This window comes from Protopterus annectens, chromosome 3.part1 (assembly GCF_019279795.1).
Source record: "Protopterus annectens isolate FY-2018-M chromosome 3.part1, PAN1.0, whole genome shotgun sequence".
Lineage (NCBI taxonomy): Eukaryota > Metazoa > Chordata > Ceratodontiformes > Protopteridae > Protopterus > Protopterus annectens.
Genome location: NC_056732.1, coordinates 447,342,492 through 447,356,402, shown reverse-complemented (window position 1 = coordinate 447,356,402; position 13,911 = coordinate 447,342,492).

The following is a 13,911-nucleotide window of genomic DNA, read 5'->3' as shown; positions in this document are numbered from 1 at the left end:
CTAAACTGCCATCAGAGCCATTCTGCAAAGAGATATGACTTTGTCCACCCCCCCCCCCCCACTTGTTTACATACCAGAGGACTGTGATGTTGTCCATAAACACTTTCAGAGGTCCTGGATGAAACAGAAGATGGAAAGCCTGTGGAGCTAGAACGAGTGCCCTCATTTCCTTAACAGTGTTATGCTCTTCCTTTGAGAAAGAGAGCAGAGACCTTGCACCTTCATTGATGCAAAGGTTGCCCACCCCCCAACCTGTGTCTGAAGCATCTGTGAACAACTGGTTGAGGCTGATGAAGAAGACCTGGATTCAGAGAAAATAGCTGAATCCACCAAAGAAGCTCTGTTTTCAGGCATGGAGAAGAGGAGGTACAAACTCCAGCAGATGAGCATGCTGCATTCAAACAGATTTTAGGTACCACTGAAACTTCCTCTTGTGAAATTTTGCCAGGGACACCATAGGTATTGTGGATGCCATAAACTCCAGTAGTCTTAGAAACTCCCTAGCAGTTAGAGATGGAAGAAACAGTACATTACGGAAGAAGGACGTGAGAAACAGAATCTTTTCTGGTGGAAGAAAATCCATCATGAGATCTATTCTTTGGTGTGGGGTACTACTCTGGAGTGGGGTACAAGTTCTGATACAAGGTGGGGATGTTTGACTTTGAACTACATCAGCCAGGTGCCATGCTAGTAGTGGGGAAGGCATACATGCCATCGACGGGAAGGAAGTTGGGTGTTGGAGCACATGATCAGGGATGACTAGTGACAACTGTCCAACTGCCATCCCTTTATGGAAGAAATTGCTTGACAAAGTTCCAACACTGATCACAGAATAGGCAATAGGACTGTTGTCTTGGTAAGGAAACTAATCACTCCTCACTGAGAAATAAGTTGGTCAACAAGCAAAAATGTGATACAGTGGAGCATAATAACCTGTCTTCCAGCTGTGTGCATGAGTTTGTTTAATGCCACCCACTCTAGATAGACATTTTCTCCAAAGTTTGGCTGACCACTGAAGTATTAAACTGAGTAAAACAGAATATAAATTTAAAAAGATCTCACTGACAAGGTAGTAGAAGAGTAAATTCATATGTGAAAATTGTTCAGTACTTCACATTCTTCACAAACTGGAATGGTTGTGAAATATTGTAGACTTTTGATTTTATGGAGAATAAAGGAAGTAGTCCTGTCAGTATCTCAAGGTCTGATATCACTTGTCAGAGAGGAAAGAGGTGGTTAGTCTCCCTGCAGATAAAGGGCACATACAGGATGCTTCCTGGCTATAGATTAATACTCAGACAATGTTTGCAAGTAACATAAAGATGAGATGCCTTCACATATGTTGACTAAATCATCCTTATTGCCTACTCAAAAAGGAATGCTCTTAAAGTGTATTGATAAAACAAGAGGACTCAAAGTGCTCCTCTCAGAAAAAAACAGTGCTTCAAATATCTCAAAATTGTGTAATAAAGAATAGTTGTGTAAAATCTTACCATAACTTTAGATGTCCTTCTCTTCTATGTTGCAGTATTCTTGACATGGGAGATCCCTTGTCCCAAACGATCCGAAGTTCGGCCAGCATACAACAGCTTTTAGCTACTGCAAGTACATGGAAAGTCGCATGTATGGCTTGTCAAATGTCAGCCATAAAAGGACATCCACATGTACAAACCTCAGAACTGAAATGCCCCTGGAGGAACACCAGGGTAAGGGAAAAGTAAGATAATCTGCCATCCAAGGAAAAGAACAAGGTGTAGGGGGAAGGAGGGACGGATAGAATACTGCAACACAAAAGAGAAGGACATCTAAGGTTAGGGATTTTACAAAACTATTCTATGTCCTTCTATTCTATGTTGCAGAATTTTTAACATGTGGGAGAGTACCAAAGATTTGGAGGAAACCTGAGGAGGAAGGAACAGAGGAACTTTCTACAGACATGAAGAATGGCTCTAGCAACTCCAGCCCTTGATTTAGAAATACTATCCAGCTTGTAATGCTTGGTGAAAGTATGAAGAGAAGACCAAGTGGCAGCCTCCATAATCGTGTTAGTATCCAAACCCTTAAAGTACACACCACAGAAGGCCACAGACCTAGTGGAGTGAGCCTTTACGGGAACAGGGAAACTTTACCATGAAACACATAAAACAAAATAGCCTTAGAAATCCAAGAGGAAACAGTCTGCTTGGAAACAAGCAAACCCAAAGCCCTGGGATGAAACGAAACAAAAAGCTGATCAGATTTCCTGATAGTCTTAGTTTTATTCAAATAAAACCTGAGTTGTCTATGCACACCCAAGGTGCATATGATCCTCTCACTGGAGGATTGTGGAGAAGGGAAAAAAGTGGGCAATTGAATAAACTGATTAAGAGGTTTATGAGACAGCTCATTCACCACCTTGAGCATAAAGGAAAGATTAGTATGCAGAGAGACCCTATGCTTATGAAAACAAGAAAAGGTGAAGCCATCAAAACTTGAACTCAGAAACCTTCCTAGCAGAGGTTAAAGCTAGTAAAAAAACAGTTTTCCAGGTACAAAACTTTAAGGAAGTTGAAGCTGCAGGTTCAAAAGGGGCTACAATTAACTTTTCTAAGACATAATTTAAATGCCAAGGAGAAAGAACTGGTTTCCTGAGAGGATTAATGTGAATGTGAAGAAAGCCTTTGATAAAAAGTTTTACTTCCAGTCTAGAAGCTAAAGTGAGAGTCAATGACAGACAAGCAGAAATGGCTGACAAGTAAACTTTCACCTAGGAATAAGCCAAACCACACTTAAGTAACTCACACAAGTAGGAAAGAACAACTGAAATATCCACTGAAAGTGGACCCAGATTATGTGAAAGACAACATGTAGAAAATCTCTTCCATTTACATAAGCAAGATAGTCTAGTATTAGGTTTTCTGGCCTCCTGCAGTACCTAAGCACATCCTCAGAAAAAAATGTCTAAAAGGAATCAAAAGTTTATCAACCACAGAGTCAGTTGTAAAACTGATGGATGTGGATGAAGCAGAGATCCCTTGTCCTGTGTGAGAAGGTCCACTCTTTCAGGTAACTTTTGATGATTACCCTTGACTAAATGCAGTAAAAGAGGGAACCAATGCTGTCTTGGCCAAAAGGGAGTCACTAGTAAAATTTTTGTCTTGTCCTGCTGAATCTTGAGCAGAACCTTTTCAATGAGAGGAAGGGGGGGTGCATAAAGAAACATCCACAAGAAAGATAGGGCATCCACCTTCCAAACCAGAGGATCTGGGACTCTGGCACAAAAATGAGGAAGTTGTCTGTTTAGAGCGGAGGCAAAAAGATCCACTAGAGGAGTACTCCAGTGATGGTCCAAATCCAGAAACACATCCCTGTGAAGCATCCATTCGTGGGATTGAGTCATGGACCTGGTTAGTGTTTGCCATAAAATTTTGAGTGGATGAAATGTAAACAGCTTGAACAGTCACCTTGTACTAAACTGCCGTCAGAGCCATTCTGCAAAGAGATATGACTTTGTCCACCCCCGCACTTGTTTACATACCAGAGGACTGTGATGTTGTCCATAAACACTTTCAGAGGTCCTGGATGAAACAAAAGATGGAAAGCCTGTGGAGCTAGAACGAGTGTCCTCATTTCCTTAAGAGTGTTATGCTCTTTCTTTGAGAAAGAGAGCAGAGACCTTGCACCTTCATTGATGCAAAGGCTGCCCACCCCCCAACCTGTGTCTGAAGCATCTGTGAACAACTGGTTGAGACTGATGAAGAAGACCTGGATTCAGAGAAAATAGCTGAATCCACCAAAGAAGCTCTGTTTTCAGGCATGGAGAAGAGGAGGTACAAACTCCAGCAGATGAGCATGCTGCATCCAAACAGATTTTAGGTACCACTGAAACTTCCTCTTGTGAAATTTTGCCAGGGACACCATAGGTATTGTGGATGCCATAAACTCCAGTAGTCTTAGAAACTCCCTAGCAGTTAGAGATGGAAGAAACAGTACATTACGGAAGAAGGACGTGAGAAACAGAATCTTTTCTGATGGAAGAAAATCCATCATGAGATCTATTCTTAGCTTGCACCCTAGGGAAATGTGATCCTGCGAGGGGGAAAGAAATTATTTTTTGAAATTTATTGTGAACTCCAACCTTTGCAGGAGAGAGATGGCAAATTGCTGACTTTGAATGAACTGTTCTGGAAGGGGAGCAAGAAAAAGGAGGTCATCCAGGTATGGATATACTGAACACCTCTTATCCTGCAATAAGCAATCACAGGGGCCAAACACTTTGTGAATACCCTTGAGGCAATAGATAGACCAAAGTGTAAGGCGGAGAACTGAAAGTGCAAGGAAGTCAGAGAGAAAAATGTAAAAAAAAGCCCTGTAAAGAAGATAGACAGGCACGTGAAGATAGGTATTCTTGATGTCCACAAAGGCCATGTAGACCTGAGGAGGAATTAAAGAAAACAAAGTCTGTAAAGAGAGCATGTAAAAAGTTGGAACCTTTAGAAAAGTGGTTAAATGGGAATTGTCCAGAATGGGTCTCCAAGGACTTTCCTTTCTGGGCACAAGAAACATTCTTGAGTAAAACCCACTTCCCCTTTGGTCCAGGTAACATGCTGAATTGTACCTTGAGCAATTAAATATTTTAGAACCTGTAGAAACAAATCCAACTGGTCTGGAGAAGGTTCTTCCAAGTCATGAAATACCTGTGTTGGATAATTGAGAGAAGCCAGGAATCCTGAGTTATACTTGTCCAAGCTGGAAGAGAGAGGGATAGGTGAAGAGAAAGAGGAGTAAGATTTGGAAGTTTGTGGTAGTCAAAGACTACCTGGCCTATCTGGAAAAGGCTGTTTAGAAATGGGACCTGAAAGAGAAGTCTTAGGCTGAGGTGGTCTTCTAAAAGTCGCCTTAGTTCTGGAAGCAGAAAAAGATGGACATGTATGTCTCCTAACAAAAGAGGTTCTAGAATGAAACCTTCTAGAGAATTTAGGGAGAGGTGATACAAAAATGTGTTTCAAGTCCTGAAGTTCCTTGCTTTGATGTCATCCAGCAGTGGTCGAAGCCTCAACCAAGAATACCTTCTAAGGACAGAGCCAGAAGCAGCTGCTCTAGATGATGCTTCTACTGCATCATAACTGCATTTGATTGAGTGTCTAGCCACTTGAGAAGAAGCTCCTAAAAGGGACATTACCTAATTTTTAATGTCGGAATCTGGAAGCTCTGAAAGTGCTTGAGAGGCAAAGAATTGCCAAGAAATACTTAGGACATGTGTGTTTGATAGTTTATGGCTAGGAAAGTGAAAGTGGCAGAAATGCAATCCACCTTCTCAAGTCTTTCCATTATTTTGCTCTCCTTATCTGAAGGAAGAAGCTTAGAAGATGGTAAGAACCTAGAGGAGTTGTCTGAAGCAATGGATACCACAGCTGGATCAGCTGAAGGACATTTGTTAAGGAATCTGCAATCATCAGGCACCTTATAAAATCTGTCAGGCCTTTTAGGTGCAGGAGCCTGTGAATCCAGGGCCTTAGAAGCAGAAAAGTAAGCATCCAAAAATGCTGGCAATACAGGTGGCACAGCAGAAGCAGGAGGAGATTCCATTCATAAAAGTTCATGATATATTTTTTGCACCTCAGAGACCCGAGAACAATCCCATTTAAAGAATTCTCTCATCTTGTTAATAGTTTCCCTAAAAGATATTTCTTCTACAGGAGAATTTGCACCACTGGACTCTTCCTCAGGGGAAGCATATTCTAAAGGGGATCTAATTTGAGTTGAATATGCCAAGAAATCCCCATCAGATGAAGACTCCTCCCCTGAAAACCCCGGTTCCCTAACCCTCTTAACAGGGGAAGAAGTAAAGGAGGGAACAGAAGCATCAAAAAAAGGCTTAAGAGCCATTAAAGCCTTAATAGATCCTTGTGAAAAAGTATCCCAATCTGACTGAAAAGTGTCACAATCTGACTGAAGCAATTTTGGGGTCGAAAGGTGCTTTGCTTTTTTTTTTCTTTTTACGTTTTTGTTTTTTCTTAACATGCATCTCTGCTTGATGGTGAGTGGAAGGACCTGACATACGCCTGCCTTCAATGACCGACACTGGGACCTCTTCCCTAACAGGGTCTATATCATATGAGCGAATGTTAAAAATACAGAACGCTCTAAAGAGTGAAAATGCACTCATACTCTTTTACTGTGGGGGGGCTGTGCCCCCCATACCCCCCCCCCACTAAATATATATTCTAACTCCGGGATCACACTACAGTGAGGAAAGGGCAAATATTCCAACCTTCACTGTACTGCAATCTCACAAGAAGCACTTCGAGTTCTAGCGTTTTCACTCTTTAGAGCACTCAGTATTTTTAACATTCGCTCATATGATATAGATCTCCCATATGATATAGATCTCCCATAACAAGAGTACGAGGTATGTCTCTGGACCCTTCCGACAAAACAAGCCATGATCCCCCTTGTCCATCAGATACAGACGTCTGCTCTGCCTCGGAGGACGTGCCTAGGTTGGATTCTTTAATAGCCTCAAAAGTGGTACCTCAGAACATACCTCTGGGTCTTCACTAACTTCATGGAATACGTTGGGGGAAAAAGGTGCACTGGAAGAGGATTCAGGCCTAGGCTTACTGACCTTCCTTTTCAAAGATGACTTGGCCGAAGGACCCACAGAACCCTTCATAACATCCTTAGCTAGTTTTTTTCAAATGTTGCTTCTCTAAACAAAGACTAAAAGCTGAAGGATGGCTTTGCAAGGTCTTTGGGACAAAGGCCTGACAGCACAGGAACGCTGGTTGTGATTTAGGTCTAGACAACGATAACAAACATCTTGTCTGCCGTTATGTGGAATTTGCCTTCCACACCTACACTAGCCCTTCTTGGATGACATAAATTAAACAAAAAAGGCAGTAGCAATGAAAACCTCAATGGGGCACTTATCTGAAAGCTGGAAGCATCAAATGGAAACAGGCAGCAGACTGACGTGTGAGTCAAGCTCTCCAAATGACAGCAGAGAAGTTCTAAGGATTGTGCATGCAGATGTCCTGTTATGGCTGATGTTCAACAAGCCATACGTGTGATGTCCCATGTACTTGCAGTAGCTAAAAGCTGTTGTATGCTGGCTGGACATCAGGTCGCTTGGGGTGGAGGACTTCCCACATGTTAAGAATATTGCAACATTAGAATACAAGGACATCAAAAGATTCCAACAGTGATGTTGTATGTGCCCCTGGAATTATTATTGAAAATTTTGGAGTCCTTGGGGAAAACAAGAACAAATATGAGAAAGGTAGATCACTACTGCAGCACCTAAACTGCCACTTGTTTAACATATAATGGGATGGATGGTAAGGATGTACAGAGTGACAGTGAATTATTGAAAGAAAATAACACTAGACCTCAAAATGGGATAAATAAAGATTGAATCACCTGTCACAAATACTCTACCATACATACTCCGTGTTCTGCTATGCGCTGAATAAGCCCTTTAAATTCAACAGTATCACAATCTATTCAAACATTAGCAAGGAAAGGACCAGTAATCTAAATGTGAATGAAGAAGGAGCCTGTCGGATTACCTCCATCTGTGTTAGGAAGTGATCAATCACTATGAGAAGAGAAACAAAATTGACCCCAAAGGGTCAGAGCTGGACTCAGCAATGAAAGACTGGCATCCAAAGACCCATGATTCACATGTGAGTGAGGTCCCCAAAGATTCTTGCATGACAGGAATGGATGTAGATACCTAGGTCTTTCTCCCAAGAAAAGGTACTAGAGAAGTGTTTCAATATTCAACTTTCTCTATGCACAATGCTGTAGCTATGGAGTCGTAACCTTCTCTACAGGAAAATAATACTATAGAGACAAGGAGTGGCCCATGCAGATGTACTACAAAATTAAAAGTAGCCTTAGTTTGGGTCTGCCTGCTTCAGGCATGGTATCTTCAGATAGACCTCTGGTCCAGCTTGAGAAGATCCAACTCCATGGCATTCAAATGCTGGATAGTCAAGCAGTTCCCAAGCATCTCATTACTTTTGATGTCTAGTCATAGGTTTGAATCAATAGCAATGTCAAAGCCTATTGGCATTGTCTTGAATAATGATCAGATGACTGCAAATCACTTCCAGGTTCTGTGCTTTTCTAGCATTCAATACCAGCACAAACACTTTAGGATAACATGTGGAGAGAGAAACTAACTTCAAAAGCCTAAGGACCACACGCAGCACACAAACCTCTTAATGCTGATTTATGGGCACCAGTATAAGCCAGTTCAAAGAGACATTTGAGATACTACAGAAAGGACTTCCCCAACAGTTACAATTACTTCAAACAGTTTTTAAAGTAAGATTTTCACCTGACCTATCAGTCTTAAAATGCTAAGAAAAATAATTGGGAATTGCACACAATTTAGGATAAATGGCCATATTTTTTGAGTTTAGGATGATCAGATATACAAAGTCAAGGCCATGATGAAACAATATAACTTTCCGTTCTCAAGCAGCATTTTCAATAGTTTTTAATGTCAGCAGCCTTCACATTGCTACACATGAGATCCCATTAAGTCTGGCTAATTAAACAATGTCAAGGATTTCAAGTGTTCTCACAGTCATCCCCTCCTCTCCTTAGCCATGTCAAATCAGGTCAAGTTTAAGTGTTTAAACACTCCACAAAACTTAAACACAACAAAGAACACATATGAAATAAATAAAATGAATACAGAAAATGCTTATACAACACTTACAAACTTCACAAATCAAGACAAGATAAAATGGTGAGAAAATTGTATTAAGTAGGTTAATCTGATGAACCAAGACACAATGTAGGTTAATCTGATGAACCAAGACACAATGACTCATTTCTAGGTGATTAAGACCAGAGAATAAAGTTATTTCAGCAGACATTATTATACAGTGTTCTAGTAGTTTGTCATACATATACCAAAGGTACCAAACATATTACACTACAAAGCCATGTTCATTTTCTCAAAAGAATTCGACTTTCCACACAGTCAGATGGTGGGTACAAATCTACAGGATTTTATGAGAAAATTATATTAAGTGGTGAATAAACCTATAATAAAACTGCTCAAATATGAGCAAAAATAATGAAAATATGCAATATTTCAACAGGCAAAAAAGAATCATGAAATGGTGGTGTATTAATGGGGCTAGAGATGAAGTATCATGCCATTTATAACACCAATTGAGGCAAACATTACTGGCTCTTTGTTAGTATAAAATAATACAGTACTGACCTTCTGTGAATAACCTGGTCAACAAAACATAAACGGAGTGCAAAATTGTCTTAAGGCAATTCAGTTGTTCAATCATCCATATGAATGGGACCAAATGGAATATGATGCAAACAGCAGTCAGTAAACAAACACTGTGAAAAAGTGCTTCAGAAATGCAATAACAAATAGAATTCTCAGATGGTGGCCAAGTCGCAAGACTTTTTTTTGCTAGCCCCAAGTCCCTTCCTGACTTATTATTGTCTAATTAACTCGGTGGTTTCTTAGACCGAAAAAACTTATGACAATATTTTGCTACAATCTGCAGTCACTTATTCAGCTTTCTTCTTCCTAGAATTTACAGCTATAATTCTGCAGGTTTGAGCAAACCTGCAATCTGTCTTTTCACCAGCATCACTGGCAAAACAGAAAAGTTGCACTCTCATATTACAAAGACAAAATTCAGTTTCAACACCAGTGAAAGGAAGTAAACCTGAAAGAGAGAGAGTTTCAGAAAAGGAAGAAAATGATATATTTTAGGATCTACTTCAGTAACCATTATTCCTATTACTGAGCTGAAAAAAGCATTACATCCATTACAGGTAGCTATGGTAAAAATGTCTGCAAAACTCAGCAATGTATACTTTTAAATACCTTTATTGAAGTATTACTTGTGACACAGGCAAATTTACATTTATAGAAAAGTAATCAAACTGTATTAAGTTGACATTTACAAACATTATATTTCACAAAAATTGCTACATATCATATAACCTAAGCAACATTACATAAATTATTCAATTCCTGCCCATTTTGTTAAAGCAAGAAACATCTTTATTAAACCATCACTTGCAACATAGGCAATCATACACTTATAATGAAAACAAGCTACACAGACACAATCCTAGTTGCATGCATTTTGCATCACAAGCCATTCTGACACACTTCCAGTTGCAAACATTATACATCACTTATAAAATACCCAATCATTTTCAGTCAAACATTACATAGCTCATTTAAGTCCTGCCTTTTTTAAACTTCATAACTCCCCTGTCTGTATTGTTCCCACAATTTCCATTTTTTTCCTATGTAGTTTCAGCCTACCCTTTTCTAAAGATCTCAGTTCTAGTTGTTTAATCTCTGTTACTTTATTCACTATTTCTACTACGGTTTAGATTTTAGTTTCCATTTTCTCGTAATTGCTTTTCTGTCAGCCACCATAATTAGACACAATAAGGCCTTACCATGTCTAAGCAATTCCAATTCTGTATCATAAGTCAGAAAAATCATCTCTCTTGTCACACCAATCTGCCACTCAACATCTCTGACAATGCATCCCACAGGGATTCCTTAAAGTCCACAAACTCACCACACTCCTAGAAAATATGCTCCCGATTACCTCTTTCTTCTGCATCACACCTCCACCATTTGCTGTCTACCTGAGGAAAAATCTTCTGGAGTCTACTTGGGGTATAAAAATATGTATGTAGACATTTACAAGCAAACATCTTGAATCTTCTAGATTTTGTTGCGTATTAGGGAGACGTATATTCTCCCATTATTTCTTTGTGAATTGCTTATCCAATCTCTCTTCCTAATACTTTCTAACCTCTTCTGATTGATTCTTATAGTTATCATGCAATATTTTATATGCTCTATTTATTATTCTTTTTTTAATGGAAGTTTCTGTTGTAGATTCTACTAAAAACTCTACCAGTGCTGGTCTTTCATTTACGACCCCCCCCCCCATTTACTTCTCTTTGCCTATACTCTGATATCAATCCTTGAAAGAGAAGGCGCATTCTGTCCTGCAGTCCAAATCATTCTTGGTGTCTTCCCATTCTATCATCTTTCCCTTTCTAGTTATTTGCTCCCAATACCTTGGTTCCTTTGCCAGTTTTCTCCAATAAATTGCAGCCCCCTCTTGCCTATTGTATATATCCCTAATTGCAGTCATCCATGTAGGGAGAGTCTTCTTTCCCCCTTCTAGTGTTGGCTTAGTTCTTATGATACTTTCTGCTACTTTACAGATATAACATTCTGAATGATTATTGTTATTCTCCTTAAAGGCCCGCATTCAAAAGCCCAGTCTCTCCTTGTTTCTTGAGCTTCCCCCTGTTTCATCATCATCCGTTTCCACTTTGAATTATAGTTTTCTGCTTGTGCTATGTATAGGAGTCTTAAGTGTGTAGCTCTGAAATACCCCTTCAAATCAGGTAATCCCAATTTGCCCTGTTCTGCTAGAAGAATCAGCTTATCCCACTTGACTCTTGCCATCTTCCCCTCTCAGATAAAGCCCTTCAGCTCTTTATTAATTGCTATCCACAGCTTCTTCTCTGGTTGATAAAAATATGCCTGACCTGTGTATAACACTAAAGGGACTAAAAACATTGTAACTGCTTGTATCTTACTATCCATATCCATACAACAAAGATTCCATTCTCTCAGTTTTTGTATTATCTTTTGTTTAGTTTCTTCCCACATATCCTTAGCTGCCACACCAGAATAATTTTTAATCCATACTCCTAAATATTTCATTTTATCATGTCCCCATAAATATGGATAGTGCTGAACCAATTCATACGTAGGTATATAATTTGCCACTACTGCCTTTGTTTTAGCTTCATTAATTTTGTATCCAGAAAAGATCTGAAATTTGGTTTTGTCAGGTATAAGATAATATCATCTGCAAACAGAGCCAGCTTTTCTTGACTACCATACCAATTACTGTATATCCTTGAATTCTTGAGTCCCTTATTTTCTTTGCCAGTGGTTCTAAATATAATGCAACTAACAAAGGGGAAAGAGGACACCCCTGCTTGGTTCCTCTGCTCAAGCAGAAATTATCTAGAGGACCCAACCAACTTTAATCTTTTGCCTCCAATCCCTCATATATCCCTCCTAATCAACTTTATAATTTCTCAGGAAATGCAAATACTTCCATCGCCCTGCTCATAAAGTCCAAGCTTACACTGTGAAATGCTTTTCTCTGCATCAAGATCCACCAAAAACAATAGCATTTTCTTACATTCTGCTTCCTTCTGGATAATCAATGTTCTGTCAATGTTATCATGTTTCCCTCCTGTCCACATCACCGCACTGTTCCATACCTATCAATTGTGGCATTAATTTTGTCATTCTTTTAGCCATTATAGACCCGAACACTTTATAATTATAGTTTAGTACTGAAATGTGCCTGTATGAAGCTGGATCTGATGGATCTTGACCATCCTTAGGTATTACAGCTACCACCACTTTAATCCAGGATGTTGGTACTTCTCCTTCTCTTAAAACACTGCTAAACAAAACCTTCCAGATCTTTATCAGTTTTTTTCTCTCCTAGCGTTCAACCTTCCACAAGAATACAATCTATTCCTGGGCACTTAGCTGTAGATTGGTATACATCACAATTTTTATCTCATCTTCTCCTATCCTAACAGTTAGTGATTGAGCCTCATCAACCTCTAACCTTGGCGTATTTAATTCTTTCATAAACATTTCCAGTTTTATCTTTTCTTGATTTTCACATTTTTTTGCTTTATACAGACTTTCATAGATTTTCTGAAATATTTCTAATGCCTCTACAGGATCTCTTGTTACCTTCCTTGTTATAGGCTCCCGAAGTTGCCTGAGTCGTTGTGCTAAAAGTTTTTGTGCTCTAGTGTTGCTATAAAAAAACAGTTGCTTAACAACAATCTTTCTAAACTCAGGTATATTACTGAGGTAATCCCTTATATTCTGCTTAGCATTCTGTAGTTGATCCTCTTCTTGTTCTGTGAGACTCCCCCTATTCTGTAGTGCTTTAACATTTGTCAGTCCCTCTAAATATTTCTTGTTGCTTCTTAACCATAGCTACCTTTCTTTTATTTCCACCCTATTTTTAAACTACACCTTAAATTTATCCCACTCCCTAGCTATATTTTCAGAAATACATTCTATCTTCTTGAATAGCGCCTGAATAATCTGCACTACCAATTCCTTAAATATCTCTCTTTCAGCAGATAGATGGGAAAGTACCAGTGTCTCATTTTTATTTCATTACCCTGTGTTTTTATTTTAGTTATTATTGGCGCATGATCTGAAATACTTGCTGGGTGTATATCAAGACCTTCAATTAAATGGACACATTCCTTAGAAATGTAAATTCTGTCTAACCTATCCCAGTCTTTATATCTTGGGGAATAATATTTAAATTCAATCCAAACTCCTGTTATTGAATTCACATCTTCCATGCCAAATACTTTCATAACCTTCTTCAAACATCTACCCTCCTTAGTTATACTTTCCATTCTGGGCTCCATAGACGCATCTTCACTACTGCAAATCAAATTCCAGTCCCCACCTATAAGTAATATTCCTTGTTAAAAAACAAGAGTTTCTCCCAGAATTTTCTTAACCTCCATTATAGCAGTTATAGGTGGAATATAAATACATGCCAGTGTAATCCTCCTCCCCTGCCAGTAACCCGTTAGCACTACAACTCTGCCATTATCTTTGTTATCCTCTTCTATCAGTATTGGAGCTCCTCTTGAAATTAATATAAGTACTCCTCTTTTCCTTTGTCCCAGATATTTTGCTGAATAACCACCCCGAAAAACTTTCTTTACCAAATTCACGTTTAGTTCTTTCCAAGTATGTCTCTCCAGTACCATAGCCATTTACACTCTACATTTTTAATATAGTTCAGTATTCTGTCTTTTTTTATTTAT